The following is a 20,123-nucleotide window of genomic DNA, read 5'->3' as shown; positions in this document are numbered from 1 at the left end:
TCGATAAAATGAAGGCCAATTATCCTTCCTCCCATAATGCCGCACCATACATTAACCCGCCAAGGTAGCTGATGTTCCACTTGTCGCAGCCATCGTGGATATTCCGTTACCCAATAGTGCATATCATGCCCGTTTACGTTACCGCTGTTGGTGAATGACGCTTCGTCGCTAAATAGAGCGCGTGCAAAGAAACTGTCATCGTCCGGTAATTTCTCTTGTGCTAAGTAGCGGAACTGTACACGACGTTCAAAGTCGTCGCCATGCAATTCCTGGTGCACAGAAATATGGTACGGGTGCAGTCGACGTTGATGTAGCATTCTCAACACCGACGTTTTTGAGATTCCCGATTCTCGCGCAATTTGTCTGCCACTGATGTGTGGATTAGCCGCGACAGCACCTAAAACACCTAATCGGGCATCATCATTTGTTGCAGGTCGTGTTTGACGTTTTAAATGTGGCTGAACACTTCCTGTTTCCTTAAATAACGTAACTATCCGGCGAACGGTCCGTACACTTGGATGATGTCTAGAATACCGAGCAGCATACATACCACACGCCCGTTGGGCATTTTGATCACAATAGCCATACATCAACAAGATATCGACCTTTCCCGCAATTGGTAAACGGTCCATTTTAACACGGGTAATGTATCACGAAGCAAATACCGTCCGCACTGGCGGAATGTTACGTGATACCACGTACTTATACGTTTGTGACTATCACAGCGCCATGTATCACAAACCGAAAAAAGTGGTCCAACCAAAACATTCATATTTCTTTACGTACTACACGAATATGTAATAAAAATGGAGCTTCCTATGGCAGCGCCATCTAGCGGGCCAACCATAACGCCATCTGGTTTCCCCCTTCAAGCTAGATAAGTTTCGTTCTTTGTAGTTTTTTCGTATGATGCTTATTTCGTGAGATATTTGGCCCGGTCACTATAAAATGGTTCACCCTGTGTATATGTATATAAAATGGTCCACCCTATATATATATATATATATATATATATATATATATATACAGGGTGGACCATTTTATAGTGACCGGGCCAAATATCTCACGAAATAAGCATCATACGAAAAAACTACAAAGAACGAAACTTGTCTACTTGTCTATCCGTTGAGAAAAATTACACACACATAAGGTTAAAAAGCGCAAAATAATCATTTGCAGAAAAATAAAGTTTTAGTATAACATGTAGGTGAACTATTTATGCATTAGTTATGTGGAGCACGCAATCCACGTTTTTCATTATTGATCTTAGAAGTATTTTCATAGATGTCCAAAAATCCACAAGCAAAAATTTTCAAGACTGTCTGTATGGGGTTAGAAATATTACGTACGTTCACAGTTGTCACGGATCGGACGAGTGGGGTTTGTTCTGCGTCACACGTTTCCAAGACGCTTCTGCAAGAATTGAAAACTTATAGTTACAAATCTCAAATTTTCATTGAGAAATTTAAACACTGGCGAATTCCTGTAGTACTCTAAACAATACCTTACGTGCACCAAAGGTAGCTCTTACGAAAGAAATGGATTTTTATCTGGTCCAGACATTTTGGTATGGATTTTCCATGATTCGCCAAAATTACTTCAGAATTATGTTCAAGTAATTCGAAAATATATCCAACAATTTATACTTATCAAATTATGGAATCTTTTTCCTCTTCTTCTGTTTATTATTATTATTCAATACATGTAATACTAATTCACTCCATATTTGACTTCTCATTACACGTGTGATGAAGCTGTAAAGATCCAAAGAAATAAATAATTAATTTAAATAAATATATAAGTGTACTTTCTTGCTAGCAAATGCTGCTGCCTTACACAAATATACAGACATTCGACTTCTCCTCAGAGAACTGCGAAAACTCTCCTCTGAAATGTGTCTCCAGCTGTGAGTAGAGTCCAGCAGCTGACAGATGTTTTAATTTTTGTTAGTTAACGGTACACATGTATTTTTTCAATTTTAGCATTATTTATGTATAAGTAGGCTGTTTAGGTTTTTATGTTGGTAACGTCACGTAGCGCTCTGTATGAAAATCACTGGCTGTGCTGTGTGCAGTTCAAAAATGGTTCAAATGGCTCTGAGCACTATGCGACTTAACTTCTGAGGTCATCAGTCGCCTAGAACTTAGAACTAATTAAACCTAACTAACCTAAGGACATCACACACATCTATGCCCGAGGCAGGATTCGAACCTGCGACCGCAGCGGTCACGCGGTTCCAGACTGAAGCGCCTTTAACCGCACGGCCACACCGGCCGGCTGCTGTGTGCAGTCTGTGGTTGGTTGGCACTGTTGGAATATTCGCTTTGTAGTGTTGGGCAGTTGGATGTGAACAGCGCGTAGCGTTACGCAGTTGGAGGTTAGCCGCCAGCAGTGGTGGATGTGGGGAGAGAGATGGCAGAGTTTTGAGAGCGGACGATCTAAGCGTGTGTCCATCAGAAAAACGAAATTTGTAACACTGGATGTCATGAACTGATATATATATTCTGACTTTTGAACACTATTAAGGTAAATACATTGTTTGTTCTCTATCAAAATCTTTCATTTGCTAACTATGCCTATCAGTAGTTAGTGCCTTCAGTAGTTAGAATCCTTTATTTAGGTGGCAGTACTGGCGCTCGCTGTATTGCCGTAGTTCGAGTGACGAAGATTTTTGTGAGGTAAGTGATTCATGAAAGGTATGCGTTATTGTTAGTCACGGCGATTCTTTTGTAGGGATTATTGAAAGTCAGATTGCGTTGCGCTAAAAATATTGTGTGTCAGTTTAGTGATGATCAGAATAAGTAAAGAGAGAAATGTCTGAGTACGTTCAGTTTTACTCAGCTGTTTGAAAATCAAATAACGTAAGAGGTTTATCGGCACAGTCATTTAAAATTTTCTAAGGGGAGGTTTCATATGTTTTCTGACGGTTTTCTGACTTTTGTTGCTAAGGTGTCCGCATGTTCTTCGTTTGGAATAGAAATTCTGAAGTTTCGAGGAAATTTCATCTGCTGCTCTTACTGTGACCTCTTAAGAAGCAGATATTAGTAGGTAATTTCTGTCTTAGCGTTGTTTTAGGCACTGGAAATTTTGCGCACCGTCAAAGTCAAATTTAAACCTTAACACGATTACTGTTTTTTAATTAAATATTCAAGCAGTGACACCAAGTTAATCAGGACTATCAAATTTCGTTGGTTCCCCATTACTTTCAGGATTATGTATTATACCTCAAACAAATTATATTGTTATGCCAATATCGTCCCTGTACCATCCATATTTGCATACAATGAACGGGTACTTTTCCGAAATTATATTTCATGCATTTTTACGTTTTCCCTTACTTGCAAAGAATTTTCTGAAGCACAAACTCTACACAAGTTACATTGTGTTGTAGATTGTTTGACTGACCGATTCAAACCCGTATTCCGATAATATTATGGCCGCGCCGGCGCCCTGATTGAGAGCCACAAATACTCGGAGATTGAATTTAAGACCAAATAATTTCAAACAAAGAAAATACAAAAGAAAAATTCTTCATGTTAAATATTTGGTAGGGATTTTCCTGCTGTTTACAACGACATACAGGTTTGCATCTGGATAGCCATAGCTCCAGAAAAAGGACCAAATATAACAAGAATGCTTGTACTGGAAATGATACAATTAAATTAAACAGCTAAGCGTTATAAAATATTAGTAATTTGCCAAATTAGTATCAATTGGCACAGAATACTTTCTTGTCACGAATGTTAGTCGTAGCGTATGCTAAAGAATATTTACAGGAATTAATTTTCTTTTTTCTCTCGTTTCCCACAAAGAATTAAATTACATTGTATACTTTATTACTGTTAGAACGTATTAATAATCTCTCTTTAGTTTGTCTCATGTGTACATAAGAAATATTTACTTCTCGAATCAGTAAAACGTATTTGTAAATTCTGCATATACGGTCGGCAAAACCACGACTTACATCATCAGACTGCATGTTTAGAAAATATTAGAATTCCGTCTGAGCAATAAAAAGAGTCATATGTGCTTTCCAATTAGCGTGAATATATATATTTACCATCAGCAACAAGCAGCATAAGAGACAAATGAATCGAAATGTCTGGTCAAAAATACAGAGATTTCTGGAAAGATCCTTCGAGATCAACAATTATTAACGTACAGTTTCGAATCTGCCATTAGGTAAATGCGTCTGTTACATTACATGTTTTGCAAACTGGAACTTAGTGGAACTGCTGAGTTCCTTCAGACAGTTCCTCCAACTGCTTCATGACCTCAATGCTTCAGAGATTTGGCGTGAGTCAAAGGCATTTAGCTGAGAGAAGTAATTGCAAAATGAATAAATAAAAACTGCTTCCGGGACACATAACTGTTATTTATGTTAATTTATGTTAATTTATTCTCATTATTAATATAATAAGTGTCAACTTTATTTGTATAAAGTGTTTGTAAATGAACAGTTTACTTAGGAGAAAATGCGCAACTTCAAAAACAAGCCTGCTGTTTTTAGGGTACATTAATTCTTCTGTAGTTCGTCTGCCGCTGCATGTAAGCACAATGACTGCAATTGATTTAAAGTATTTCATTTATGTGGTGTAAGACTACGGATTAATCTTTCTACATACATTACACTAGGTAGAGTTACAGTGCATATTTATAATCCTGTAACAGACGTTCAGTTAATTTGTGAATACAGTGATAGAGAAGGTACTTATTTTTAAATTTCTAAAGGGTCTCAAATTTTGCTTTATATCAAACAAAAGAATGTTAAAGACTTTTAACACAGATCATATACAAGTCTTCGAAATATATATATATATATATATATATATATATATATATATATATATATATATATATATATATATATTACTTCTTGTGTGTGAATATCATATTATATTTCATTCCTAACTGTTATTATCGATGACAAATGACATTAAAAAATAGTGGTGTAATAATTAAGAGAACGTTCCCCAGACTACAGTACGGTCATCGCTAGACAGACTAATAAACGTAACATCGGGCATCCGTAATGTTAGCTCTTAAACGGTACAGGGTATAAAAACTACATTTTCCGCAAGAGCACCCTACGCGGAGAGTGTGTTATGAGGCTAATAATCGTAAATTTCTTATGCAACAAGATTTTTTTATTGAAACGAAGAATATTTTGTAACGGCACTCTATCTCTTACAAAGAGGATTTTGTTATTCTGATCAATCTGAAGACCAAACTCGGCCTGTTTTTACCAGGAGGAGAGGACGGGAATTGCATCTGACGGAAAAATTTCGCCCTTATATCTGTCGCATTTCATGGGAATTTTTACAAAACGGTACTGCTGTATTACCTTTCGGCGTTATATCCCTGCCAATGTCGCTCGTACTCTGTATTAGATTTAAAGCAGGCATTGCAACGTATTTGAGAATATACAACTTTTCTTGTAAAACTATATTTATTTGGTCTCTGTGTTGATGCATAAAAACTGAGTCAACAAGCTATCGCGTTCAGTCAGTCACCTCCAAGGGGTGATCAAAATCGGGGGTATCCCGGTAGGTTTCGAGGCTGACTATGTCCGCTAAGCTGTGGCACTGTAGGGCAAGAAACATACTGAAAAGCTTTACATAGCTCAGTAGCATAGGAAAAGTAGTGAATAAACAAGGATAAATAATAGAAAATCACGATCGGTGGGAGTAAGGTAATGGTTGTAATGAAGGTATATGATTATATAGCTATTCAAACAATAAGTATTTATCTTGTAGGTTCTTTCATGTTTTGAAATATGCGAATACGGTATGTGAAATGTCACCGAAAACATGGCTCTGAAGAAGGGGTCACAAGACCAAAGGTGTCTTTTATGCTCACAAACATTTATCACTCCCTCGGGTAATTATTATGCATAAAATGACTCTAAAATATATTAAGCATTAATTAAAAGTAAAACACGATTTACAAAATAGGAAATATATCTATTTTATCCACAAATCATTTCAACAGTTTTAACCTCCCATTTGCAGAAGGAAGGTCACGTTTACGTCATTGAGAGCCATACAGCGTTATTTTATGGCAGTTTACGAATGTCTCACCTGCGGTACGTAATATCACATTTAAAAAATTGAGTAAATAATGACTGTCATTGAGAATCGATACTACTTATTAATTTAACGTAATATTTCTCACATTTTATGTACAAATAGTTAGAGGAAAAGTGGTTAAGGCACAGTAGGTACACACGTAATATTTTTCACAAGCGACTAATTTGTGACTGTGCCTGCTGTGATTTCGCAATGTTTCTTATAAGTTGCCGTAAAATCGACATCTTTCGCATGTCAGTAACCTAGATGTGGTAATCTACTTCGCGATGAGATTTTACAATAAATACTATTAGCGATTTAAACAGTTTCTTTGATTTGTATAGGAACTGACAATAGTCATAGCCCTGGAATAAATGAAAAAAGGATAATACTAAGTTTTAAAAATACAAAACTCCATTTTATTTTCAGAAGTAATGAGGTATCGTATAAAAATTCGATTCTAGGATTGAATAACAAAATAGTTTCTGCATAATCTTGTTGATTCCGTTGTGTTGCAAGAATTAGTGACTTAAGTTGCTAAATATCTTATTATTAAGAGTAAAATCTATTTATACTCTTAATGTTATCTCCTATCAGCAGTTATTTTTTATTATTATTAAATATATGCGATCAAACAAAAACTGCGACCTTCCGTGGGAAATACCCAGCGCAAAGAAAGATTTGTCAGCAAAATGAAATTCTGGAAGGAGTGACCTCATTCACATATTTAGGCCGTAAACTATCCTTTCTGGAAGAAACAGACATAACTAATAAAGTCACCAGGGATACAAAAGCAGCAGGTGTCATTAATAATGTAATGAAACCATAGGGGAGGCGAACCTTTGTAACACCTTAGCAAGGTCCGTGCTGTACTATGACACCGATGTCTGGACAATAAAAGCAAAGGATTCGAAAAGGCTGAAAGCCTATAAGATGAAATTCTTGAGAGGAATAGATGGTTACACCAACTGGAATCAAAAAAGGAATGAAGATACGATGAAGGAATTTAAAATGGATCCCATCACACATTATACACAGGACTACCAAAATAATCGGAGAAAGCATCTACAACGAATAAGCTCAAAGAGCATCCCAAAATACATGTTACAGTGCCACCGCCTACGGTATAAGATCGTTAGGTCGATAATGAAAAGCCGGCAAAGGCCTAACGTGTGCAAGGAGGAAGGAGAAGAAGATTTACAATCGATTGTAAAGTTCTAAGGTTCCTTTCCAGGAAAATTAGGATGATATTCGATATCGTATAGACGAGCAAATGTATTGGGTAAACGGAATCTAGCATCATCTGGTATCGCCTTAGTGCTTAGAAATTTACCGTAAACGACTAAAAAAGTAATACACACGGCTGACTGAAGGTTAATGATAAGAGAATATATAGTTTTTATTCTTTACAATGAGTTTCTTAGACCTGTAAGAATTTATAGAGTACAGAAAAATTTAATAAGATTTGACATTGTGAAATTTACTGGGAGCTAGCTCTTAATTTTTAATGTTAAATTGTATCCATCTTGATTCCAAAATTATACTAAGATAATCAGTTTTGATTGATCAGGAAATCATCTTGAAATCATTGAAATCTCAATATTTTTGTGTATATATACAACCGCTGTGTGATCCTTGGGGAAGTCTTTTTCCTGCGTAAGGTTGTTTTTATTTTGGAATAATCAATGTATTTCATCATTCAGCGATTTTGCTATTAGCTATTTTTGCCTCCTTTTGGCATTTTCAAGTGATATGGTAGAAAGAATATCAAAAGTTACAGCGGCTTCAAGCAGAAACAAGAATGAAAATAAAAAATATGGATACATAAAAATTTACACACGTCTCTCATTTGCATCATAGTAACAAAACTGTGATCATAAAGCGTCTTACATCGCACTCATCTGTGCGAAGGAAGTAACATATACCGGCGTCCTCAATAACGATTCTTCACGACCGTGGTAGTTAGGAGCAGAACCTGTATATGCAACATTCTTTAACATAATTCATTAAAAATATGAATTTAATATGAATTTGAAGTGACTTTACCGACAAATGACATTACAACTTAAGCAGACATGAAATCCGTATGTAGAAAGAGAAAAACGCGTCCCTTATGTGGAGTTTTCGACGGTGCCTTCGTTCTACACATTAAAATAATGTAAAATTTAAAATGACATTACACATGAAGTAGTCAACAGCTTAAAGTCAAAAGGCGTGCATGTCAGCGAATTTAACAGCACGACTGTGCTGTCAGAGATATATAAAAACTTACAGGAAAAGAAACACACACTTGGTGAAAGACATTACTACATATGCTTAATCCGAAAGTTTTGCACAGAATCTCGTAAACGAGACATCTGAAGCATACAGATAAGGGAGGATGAGGAGTGTTCAAGGTTTTTATTACATGCATGGGGAGCAAATTGCCAGCCAAATCACAATAAAGACCATCCTAGAACTTGTTTCTGTCACAAAGCGGTTATCATAAAGGTGTGAAACGAATGTTTTCCAAGTCTTATGCTGGCTTGACAAGCGACTATATGCAAAATACAGAAGCAAGAGTATAGGTTTGAAAACAATACAGAAAACCTAGAATGGTCCCCACGTATATGAAAATATACCGGTATTTAAAAAATTGTATCGTATGCTATCTGGCAGGAAGGTACAGTATAAAATAAGATGATTGCACTAGGTACTATTTGTGGCAGGAAGGTCCGTTACAAACTGAGAAAATTAGATCCTTTCCAAGCTAATAGCTAAATCGCCAAATTGTGAAACGGAATGATTACTTATGAATACCAACAACATGCGCAGGACAACGATTTCCTTCATTAAAATCTCGTTACAGTGGGTAACTCGTCGAATGTAGAACGACCATGTACATTTCAATGGTCCAAACGAGATTGCCCGATCAGCCCTATACAAATTTGCTATCAAGGCAAATAATATTTTATATCGCACAGACAAATATTCATAGTGCTGCATTTCATTATTTGAATGAAACCTTATTCAGAAAACCTTATGTAGAAGCGGCGCGCGTCCACATTAGGTGGCCTTTAAGCAGTACCAAAGTGCATGTACTACCTGCGGGGTTGCGGTGAGCAGGCTCTCCGCTTCGATGAGTCCGCCGCTGGGTAGGCTATCTGCGTTTCGGAACGCGGAAGTTTCCCTGTCGTCAGTAACGAGTTGGCAGACGGCCCGGCCAATGTTTATGTCGGAACTCGGCGATGCAGGCGCCGTCGTCAACTCTTCGGTTTATCTGTACGCTATCGCAGCGTTAAAATGGCCGCGGACCCTTATCCCCTCCTCCACAGGTGTCGCAGCCAGTCTTGAGCAAGGGACCCGGGTCCCTGGAAGCATATCCGTCCCTTGGGGAATTTTATCCGGGCCGACCGAGCACCTCGACTGCTTCAGTCGAATATCGAGCAGCTAAGCGTAGTGACGGGAACAACCGAATGTAAACAATCGAGCCGGCCGATGTGTTCGAGCGGTTCTAGGCGCTTCAGTCTGGAACCGCGCGACCGATACGGTCGCAGGTTCGAATCCTGCCTCGGGCATGGATGTGTGTGTTGTCCTAAGGTTAGTTGGGTTTAAGTAGTTCTAAGTTCTAGGGGACTGGACCTCAGATGTTAAGTCCCATAGTGCTCAGAGCCATTTGAACCATTTTTTGTAAACAATCGATTGATTCGGCTGCTGGGAAATAATCAACTCATTCGGTTTTAGTTTTACGTGTCGGTTGATTTATTCATTCATTCTTTTGAGTGAAACTAGCCCTTGAGAGCACCCGAACGAAAACAATCGATTCACCGGTGGTAGTTCTACATTTCTGTTGGACTATTACTCATTTACTTTTTTCGAGTGAACGCAGTCTGTGGAAGCAATCGAATGAAAGCATTCGACACCGCTGTAACTGTGCACATTGACTGAATCATTCATTCCTTCTTTTCAAGTCAAAAAAGTTTTGTAATTAAATAGTTATTTTCTGCCTTTTAGTCTTGTGTGAGTGAAATTTTTTATTTCTAATACTTTGATGAGATTACAGCAGAAACATGTGGTGCATTTCAGGTTTATTTCGGTTCCTCTTCTACTGAATCAACCAATATGCTGCTCACTTCTACGTATATCTCGCAAAAGGAACCCGACTTCAAAAGTTGGAGAGGGTCGACCTCACACGGAAGCTTAGTACCAATCGTTCTTCAATGCGAAACATTTGCGACTAGAACAGGAGAACAGGGAAATAGCAATGCTACACCAATACAGTCCGCCACACACCAGAAAAGAAAGCGAGTTAATATTACATTGTCGTACAGTTCCGAGCTACGTAGAAAGTTTCACGCCTTTAGCTTGTCGGAAAGTGAGCTTTAAAATCAGTTGCAAATTTTGTACCGAATAGAGAGACAGACAGAAAAACAAAGTACCCTCTGCCACACATCAGTGTCGAAAGAGAGTTAATGTTGCAATGTTGTTCTTTTCTGAGTTATGTTGAAAGTTTCAACTCTCTAGCTTATCTGGAAGTTAGTTTTAAATCAAGCGCAAAATTTTTACCGAAAATACAGACAAGAAACCGACATAATAATGTGTTAATACAATTTTTATTCACATGTCCTTGGAATAAAATACTTGATTTGTCTCTAAAAAGTTGTCAGTCCTAGTGATCGTTCATTTATAACCGAAAAAGCCAGCCGGTGTGGCCGTGCGGTCTAGGCGCTTCAGTCTGGAACAGCGTGACCGCTCCGGTCGCAGGTTCGAATCCTGCCTCGGGCATGGATGTGTGTGATGTCCTTAGGTTAGTTAGGTTTAAGTAGTTCTAAGTTCTAGGGGACTGATGACCGCAGATGTTAAGTCCCATAGCGCTCAGAGCCATTTGAACCATTATAACCGAAAAAGCTGAAAAAGTATATAAATAAAATCACTCAAATCTGGAGGCTGAGAGAAAACACTCATACAACGGCGGAAAATCGACAGAAAATTTTCTGTTGGTTGTCTCGCATTGAATGAAACCACTCAAAAACGGTAATTAAGTGAACACATGCATATAACGGCCGCAAACCAACGAACACCTGTTTCAGTCGGTTGTCTCGCACTGAATGAAACCACTAAAGCCCGCTGAGTGAATAAGAACATTCATATACTGTAGCTGACTTGCTCGCAGAGACTAGTATCATTCGGCTAATTCATTCGACTGAAAAAACCGATGTTACAAACAGCCGGTTGTTCAATCACTATGCTAGGGATATATACGAAGACAGCTGAGAAAGAAGTGAGAGAAGTGGTGCAGCTAATCTTCGGTATTGTTCAGTATGTATATTTGGCATGTGATAAAGAAAACCACCTCCCCCCATGAACCATGGACCTTGCCGCTGGTGGGGAGGCTTGCGCGCCTCAGTGATACAGATGGCCGTACCGTAGGTGCAACCACAACGGAGGGGTATCTGTTCAGAGGACAGACAAACGTGTGGTTCCTGAAGAGGGGCAGCAGCCTTTTCAGTAGTTGCAGGGGCAACAGTCTGGATGATTGACTGATCTGGCCTTGTAACAATAACCAAAACGGCCTTGCTGTGCTGGTACTGCGAACGGCTGAAAGCAAGGGGAAACTACAGCCGTAATTTTTCCTGAGGGCATGCAGCTTTACTGTATGGTTAAATGATGATGGCGTCCTCTTGGGTAAACTATTCCGGAGGTAAAATAGTCCCCCATTCGGATCTCCGAGCGGGGACTACTCAAGAGGGTGTCGCTATCAGGAGAAAGAAAACTGGCGTTCTACGGATCGGAGCGTGGAATGTCAGATCCCTTAATCTAGCAGGTAGGTTAGAAAATTTAAAAAGGGAAATGGATAGGTTAAAGTTAGATATAGTGGGAATTAGTGAAGTTCGATGGCAGGAGGAACAAGACTTTTGGTCAGGTGAATACAGGGTTATAAATACAAAATCAAGTAGGGGTAATGCAGGAGTAGGTTTAATAATGAATAAAAAATAGGAGTGAGGGTAAGCTTCTACAAACAGCATAGTGAACGCATTATTGTGGCCAAGATAGACACGAAGCCCACGCCTACTACAGTAGTACAAGTTTATATGCCAACTAGCTCTGCAGATGATGAAGAAATTGATGAAATGTATGATGAGATAAAAGAAATTATTCAGATAGTGAAGGGAGACGAAAATTAAATAGTCATGGGTGACTGGAATTCGAGTGTAGGAAAACGGAGAGAAGGAAACATAGTAGGTGAATATGGGTTGGGGGTAAGAAATGAAAGAAGAAGCCGTCTGTTGGAATTTTCCACAGATCATAACTTAATCATAGCTAACACTTGGTTCAAGAATCATAAAAGAAGGTTGTATACATGGAAGAATCCCGGAGATATTAAAAGGTATCAGATAGATTATATAATGGTAAGACAGAGATTTAGGAACCAGGTTTTAAATTGTAAGACATTTCCAGGGGCAGATGAGGACTCTGTCCACAATCCATTGATTATGATCTGCAGATTAAAATTGAACAAACTGCGAAAAGGTGGGAATTTAAGGAGATGGGACCTGGATAAACTGACTAAACCAGAGCTTTTGCAGAGTTTCAGGGAGAGCATAAGGGAACAATTGACAGCAGTGGGGGAAAGAAGTACAGTAGAAGAAGAATGGGTAGCTCTGAGGGATGAAGTAGTGAAGGTAGCAGAGGATCAAGTAGGTAAAAAAGACGAGGGCTAGTAAAAACCCTCGGGTATCAGAAGAAATATTGAATTTAATTGATGAAAGGAGGAAACATAAAATCGCAGTAAATGAAGCAGCCAAAAAGGAATACAAACGTCTCAAAAATGAGATCGACAGGAAGTGCAAAATGGCTAAGCAGGGATGGCTAGACGACAAATGTAAGGATGTAGAGGCTTATCTCACTAGGGGTAAGATAGATACTGCCTACAGGAAAATTAAAGAGACCTCTGGAGATAAGAGAACCACTTGTATGAATATCAAGATCTCAGATGCAAACCCAGTCCTAACCAAAGAAGGGAAAGCAGAAAGGTGGAAGGAGTATATAGAGGGTCTATACAAAGGCGATGTACTTGAGGACAATATTATAGAGATGGAAGAGAATGTAGATGAAGATGAGATGGGAGATACGATAGTGCGTGAAGAGTTTGACAGAGCACTGAAAGACCTGAGTCGAAACAAGGCCCCGGGAGTAGACAACATTCCATTAGAACTACTGATGGCCTCGGGAGACCCAGTCATGACAAAACTCTACCATCTGGTGAGCACGATGTATGAGACAGGCGAAGTACCCACAGACTTCAAGAAGAATATAATAATTCCAATCCCAAAGAAAGCAGGTGTTGACAGATGTGAAAATTACCGAACTATCAGTTTAATAAGTCACAGCTGCAAAATACTACAGCGAATTCTTTACAGACGAATGGAAAAACTGGTAGAAGCCGACCTCGGGGAAGATCAATTTGGATTCCGTAGAAATATTGGAACACGTGAGGCAATACTGACCTTGCGACGTATCTTAGAAGAAAGATTGAGGAAAGTTAAACCTACGTTAATAGCACTTGTAGACTTAGAGAAACCTTTTGACGATGTTGACTGGAATACTCTCTTTCAAATTCTAAAGGTGGCAGGCGTAAAATACAGCGAAAGGCTATTTACAATTTGTACAGAAACCAGATGGCAGTTATAAGAGTCGAGGGGCATGAAAGGGGAGCAGTGGTTGGGATGAGAGTGAGACAGGGTTGTAGCCTCTCCCCAATGTTATTCAATCTGTATATTGAACAAGCAGTAAAGGAAACAAAAGAAATATTCGGAGTAGGTATTAAAATCCATGGAGAAGAAATAAAAACTTTGAGGTTCGCCGATGACATTGTAATTCTGTCAGAGGCAGCGAAGGACTTGAAAGGAGAATATAAGATGAACATCAACAAAAGCAAAACGAGGATAATGGAATGTAGTCGAATTAAGTCGGGTGCTGCTGAGGGAATTAGATTAGGAAATGAGACACTTAAAGTAGTAAAGGAGTTTTTCTATTTGGGGAGCAAAATAACTGATGATGGTCGAAGTAGAGAAGATATAAAATGTAAACTGGCAATGGCAAGGAAAGCGTTTCTGAAGAAGAGAAGTTTGTTAACATCGAGTATAGATTTAAGTGTCAGGAAGTCGTTTCTGAAAGTATTTGTATGGAGTGTAGCCATGTATGGAAGTGAAACGTGGACACTAAATAGTTTGGACAAGAAGAGAATAGAAGGTTTCGAAATGTGGTGCTACAGAAGAGTGCTAAAGATTATATGGGTAGATCACATAACTAATGAGGAGGTATTGAATAGAATTGGGGAGGAGAGGAGTTTGTGGCACAACTGGACGAGAAGAAGGGACCGGTTGGTAGGACATGTTCTTAGGCATCAAGGGATCGCAAATTTAGCATTTGAGGGCAGCGTGGAGGGTAAAAATCGTAGAGGGAGACCAAGAGATGAATACACTAAGCAGATTCAGAAGGATGTAGGTTGCAGTAGGTACTGGGAGATGATGAAACTTGCACAGGATAGGGTAGCATGGAGTGTTGCATCAAACCAGTTTCAGGACTGAAGACCACCACCACCACAACAACAACAACAAAGAAAACCAAGGAGATGAATAGGGGTTTAAATTGCTGGCAGGAGAAATTGAAGCTTTGAGGTTTGCCGGCGACATTAGGGACGGCTTAAGTTGCAAGCGACACAGGCACCAAGCTGAAAGGTGCGCCCAGGTGCAGAATTTGTATTCTCGGTCTTCCATTAGTAGCGGAAATTGACACGGCAGAAAGTATACGATAGCAGAAGAGAAACCGTTCCAGTAAAAAATGTGAATGTGTGTTTACGACCCGCACCTGGTTTCGGTATCAAATATTGTCATAGTGAGTAAAAATGTATTTGAGATGTGCACTTTTTGACTATGTCCATATCTGATTACATCTACTTATAACTACACTCCGCAAGCTAGTTACGGTGTTTGGTGGAGGGCACTTTGTGTACCATTGTCAATTATCACTTTTCCTTTTCCCCTTGTGTATGATTCGCGAGAAGAACGATCGTTACTACGCCTCAGGGTGGGCTAGAATTTCTCTAATTTCATCTCTATTGTCTTTCCGGAAGATATATATACGTAGGAGGAAACAATACATTGGTTGATTCTGTTAGGAATGTACGTTGTCGGAACTTTTTACAGTAGACCACACCGTGGTGCACAACGAGTGTCTTGCAGCGTCTGCCGATGGAATTGGCTGATCATTTCCGCGAAGCTATCGAGCTTACTAAACGATTCTGTAACGAAACGTGCTGCTGTTCTTTGGATCTTTTCTATTTCTTAAAATTGATCCATGACGAGTGGGTCTGGGTGGAAGGAGGTTTTCAAAACTGAAGTTTAAATTTCATACCCTAGTTCAACACTTTTTCAAGAACGCTTATGTGGAGTGTCAGCTTTAGCCACTGAAACCATACCTTCAAATCGTGAGACTTAGACTGTGCTCTGAAAGGTTTTTAACCAAGGGGAAAATTGTCAGTACGTATACTACATAACTCGAGGAATTATACATGACTTCATCAATAAAATATTTCTGTTTCATATCACATCCAAATTTGTGTTTTCCTCCTCAGTTTGCATACATAAAAATTTTGACCATATTTATTAGTTTTGAAATAATTTCATGCTGAATTTTCTAAAATTTAACTACTTACTAGTGAGTTTTCTTCACATGTAAAAAACTACTTATGCATTTCGTCAGTGTCTTTCGTTTAACACTCAATATCAAGTTAGATTTCTTTTCCGTATTTACCCACGGTAAGCGAAATAATTTGTAAATTAAAAATATGTAATGTTAAAATAAAAATAGCAGAAATTTTGTATTTATTCCTTTCCACTCTGCTTAATAGATATCATCTTTTGATTGAAGCAAGAAAAATACAGTAGGTGTAGGTGTAGTTGTTTCACTAAAAGATTTCAAAGATATCGGCAACTGCTTTAAATCGAAATGAGTTATCTCTTCTTTTAATATTAAGCAATTCAATAACATTCAGAAATTTGATTGTATTATAGAGGAGTATTTTAAAAGAAAAAGTTTGTACTAACACTAGGTTTACGTGTGTTTTAAAGGTCTTACAGAGAGCCCAAGGAAAAGCGCTAATGTCTGAGGAAGAGGGTGGTTCAGTGGAGCCACATTTCTGAGGAGGAGAGAGGAAAGTGGGATGGGGGGGGGGGAGGAGGCCTACAATATGTCGCTTCTGTGCTAAAATGTTCTCGAAGCGGTCATGGATAATATTTTAATTCAGTCAGAGGAAGCAAAGCACCTGGAACACCAGTTTAACGGAATGGGTAGTGTCTGAAAAATAGGTTATAAGGCGAATGTCAATAAAACTAAAACAAGTTTAATGAAATGAACTCTAATCAAATCGGACGATCCTAAGGGATTTAGATTAGGAAATGAGACAAAGGAAATAGTAGATGATTTTTGCTCTCTGTGCTGCAAAATAAATCCCGATGGAAGGTACACTGGCAATAGCTAGAATAGCAGTTCGGAGAAAGAGAAATTAGTTACCAACGAATGAAAGTTTATGTGTTACGAAGTCTTCTGCGCAGGTATTTGTCTGGAATGTCGCCCTTCACGGAGCGAAATGTGGACGATAAACTCCCCAGGAAAGCAGAGAATAGAGAATTTTGAAATGTGTTGTTACAGAAGAATGTTGAGGATTTCGTGAGTGGATCGAATACCTGATGACGACGCACTGAATCAAATAAGGGAGAAAAGAAATTTGTGGCGCAATTCGAGTAAGTAATAGTTCGGTTAATAGTACACATCCTGAAGCATTAAGGACTCATCGGTGTGATAATTGTGGGAAATACAGAGGATAAAAATTGCTTAGGAAGAGCAAGGCTTAAGTGCGGTAAGCAGGTTCTAGCGGATGTGGGATGAGTCGGTGTGTAGAGATGAAGAGACTTGCATATAACATCTGAGGGTATTTTTGGTCCGTCAATACAGCTATAAGAAAATATGCCTCTTTCTCACCAGAAGTGTTTCGCTTTATTGATGTAAAGCATCATCAGTGGTCTGTAATTAAAAATAGTTACAATCTGTTTTGTTTTCTAAACTGAAAAACTGTTGGTTAACAAATTGTTGGTTTTTACTTACGGCCATTGCTGCTTGGTGTTTCGCCTACATAAGCAAATGTCGTCTGCTAGCACGTTTTTGGTTCCTTTCTTCGTTAAGCACCGGTAATTGTGGTCTAATTTTACTCTGATTTGCAGAACTATGGAAATGGAAGAGGATGTAGATGTAGACGAAATGGGAGAAAAGATACTGCGTGAAGAGTTTGACAGAGCCTGAAAGACCTGAGTCGAAACAAGGCCCCGGGAGTAGACAACATTCCATTAGAACTACTGATGTCCTCGGGAGAGCCAGTCATGACAAAACTCTACCATCTGGTGAGCACGATGTATGAGACAGGCGAAATACCCTCAGACTTCAAGAAGAATATAATAATTCCAATCCCAAAGAAAGCAGGTGTTGACAGATGTGAAAATTAGCGAGCTATCAGTTTAATAAGTCACATCTGCAAAATACTAACGCGATTTCTTTACAGACGAATGGAAAAACTGGTAGAAGCCGACCTCGGGGAAGATCAGTTTGGATTCCGTAGAAATGTTGGAACACGTGAGGCAATACTGACCTTACGACTTATCTTAGAAGAAAGATTAAGAAAAGGCAAACCTACGTTTCTAGCATTTGTAGACTTAGAGAAAGCTTTTGACAATGTTAGCTGGAATACTCTATTTCAAATTCTGAAGGTGGCAGTGGTAAAATACAGGGAGCGAAAGGCTATTTACAATTTGTACAGAAACCAGGTGGCAGTTATAAGAGTCGAGGGGCATGAAAGGGAAGCAGTGGTTGGGAAAGGAGTGAGACAGGGTTGTAGCCTCTCCCCGATGTTATTCAATCTGTATATTGAGCAAGCAGTAAAGGAAACAAAAGAAAAATTCGGAGTAGGTATTAAAATTCATGGACAAGAAGTAAAAACTTTGAGGTTCGCCGATGACATTGTAATTCTGTTAGAGACAGCAAAGGACTTGGAAGAGCAGTTGACCGGAATGGACAGTGTCTTGAAACGAGGATATAAGATGAACATCAGCAAAAGCAAAACGAGGATAATGGAATGTAGTCAAATTAAGTCGGGTGATGCTGAGGGAATTAGATTAGGAAATGAGACACTTAAAGTAGTAAAGGAGTTTTGCTATTTAGGGAGTAAAATAACTGATAATGGTCGAAGTAGAGAGGATATAAAATGTAGACTGGCAATGGCAAGGAAAGCGTTTCTGAAGAAGAGAAATTTGTTAACATAGAGTATAGATTTAAGTGTCAGGAAGTCGTTTCTGAAAGTATTTGTATGGAGTGTAGCCATGTATGGAAGTGAATTATGGACGATTACTAGTTTGGACAAGAAGAGAATAGAAGCTTTCGAAATGTGGTGCTACAGAAGAATGCTGAAGATAAGGTGGGTAGATCACGTAACTAATGAGGAGGTATTGAATAGGATTGGGGAGAAGAGAAGTTTGTGGCACAACTTGACTAGAAGAAGGGATCGGTCGGTAGGACATGTTTTGAGGCATCAAGGGATCACAAATTTAGCATTGAAGGGCACCGTGGAGGGTAAAAATCGTAGAGGGAGACCAAGAGATGAATACACTAAGCAGATTCAGAAGGATGTAGGTTGCAGTAGGTACTGGGAGATGAAGAATCTTGCACAGGATAGAGTAGCATGGAGAGGTGCATCAAACCAGTCTCAGGACTGAAGACCACAACAACAACAACATTGCAGAACTATGCGCTTTTGATGCTTAACACAGCATAATTTCGTACATCACTGTTCACTGTTTATCTGTATATTTCTATGTCATCTATATATATATATATATATATATATATATATATATATTGCTCTCTGTACTTCATTATATTTGTTATTCTATTTAATCATGTTACTGTGTATTTATGTATTCTGCAAGAGAAGTGAAAAAGTGGTGATGGAGTTTAAATCTTGTGTAGTGAGTAGGTGGGAGGGGGAGGGGCAGGGGAGAAACAAAAATGATCTGATAATAAGTGCATAGTAGTGTGATGGAGAATGAGTTTGAGGAAAACTGTGGGGAACAATTACTAGCATATTTCTGGTTCCCTTATTCGTTGGCCACTGATAATTATGTACACAGAAATGAGGAATTTGCACAGGATAGCTGGTACTCCAGCTTCTGTAAATTACGTCACTGTCACACCAACAGCAAAAAATCGCGAGTATGTGAAGTAATTCACGCGAAAGTCGAGTGTGTCATTGCCATAACCGTACTAAGCAACGCTACCGCAAAAACAGTACTGACGCACTGTAATCCTTCTCCATCGTCTCTACGCAACGAACAACGACAACACAGCTATTGGTGAAAATGTTCTCAGAGCTGTGCTATTTGTCCACGTAAGTACTCTACCATGACCTAACTCAACTCCACACTTTTCCAGTACAAGAGTTCACTGCTTGAAAATTTTATTATTAAATCACTCACTGTCTTTCTTCTTTCCAGAATACATTTTCCAAATTATAGCAGCATCCATGCATGGTCTGAAGAGCTGTTTGTTTCGGTCGTGAACGCAATGGCCGGTTTGATACTCTTCTCGATTCCTGTCACTTGTCCACATTTCAGCATAATTACTGAATCCTGCATCATGGACGATCTGTCTTGCCCACTCACATCTAAGACATTTTCTGTGATTCGTTCCTTACACGATTCCTTCAGTTACAACTTTCAGCAAACACACGTTCCGTAACATGTGCTCAACCATTCCTACTCTTTGATTCGTTCACCTTATTAGACATTTTTTCTCATCGACTCATTGTAGGACATTTTCATCCCATACTCGGTCAATCCATCTGACATTCCATTGTCCCGAAACACCACATTTTAAAGGTCGTTTTTGGATTTTAAGACATTGACGACGCCCTCTATGTTTCTACTTCAGCAATTACATAAACTTATTTTAATACACAAAATTTGTCTT

General features: G+C 38.8%; 1 protein-coding gene across 3 annotated transcripts in view; it reads right to left on the bottom strand.

The window, feature by feature from the left end:
- LOC124595585 overlaps positions 1-20,123 on the bottom strand; it is a 202,525-nt gene that overhangs the window by 156,804 nt on the left and 25,598 nt on the right. The window contains exon 1 of one of the 3 annotated variants that reach the window (XM_047134378.1): positions 1,350-1,413. The exons of the other annotated variants lie outside the window; for them this stretch is intronic. The gene's annotated coding sequence lies outside the window, so the exon portion shown is untranslated. Of the gene's footprint in view, positions 1-1,349; positions 1,414-20,123 lie in introns of those variants that run through there. 3 annotated transcript variants of the gene reach the window in all.

The sequence above is a fragment of the Schistocerca americana genome, chromosome 2, assembly GCF_021461395.2.
Source record: "Schistocerca americana isolate TAMUIC-IGC-003095 chromosome 2, iqSchAmer2.1, whole genome shotgun sequence".
Lineage (NCBI taxonomy): Eukaryota > Metazoa > Arthropoda > Insecta > Orthoptera > Acrididae > Schistocerca > Schistocerca americana.
Note: the sequence above shows the minus strand (reverse complement) of the source record. Positions and strands in the feature narration are given on the sequence as shown.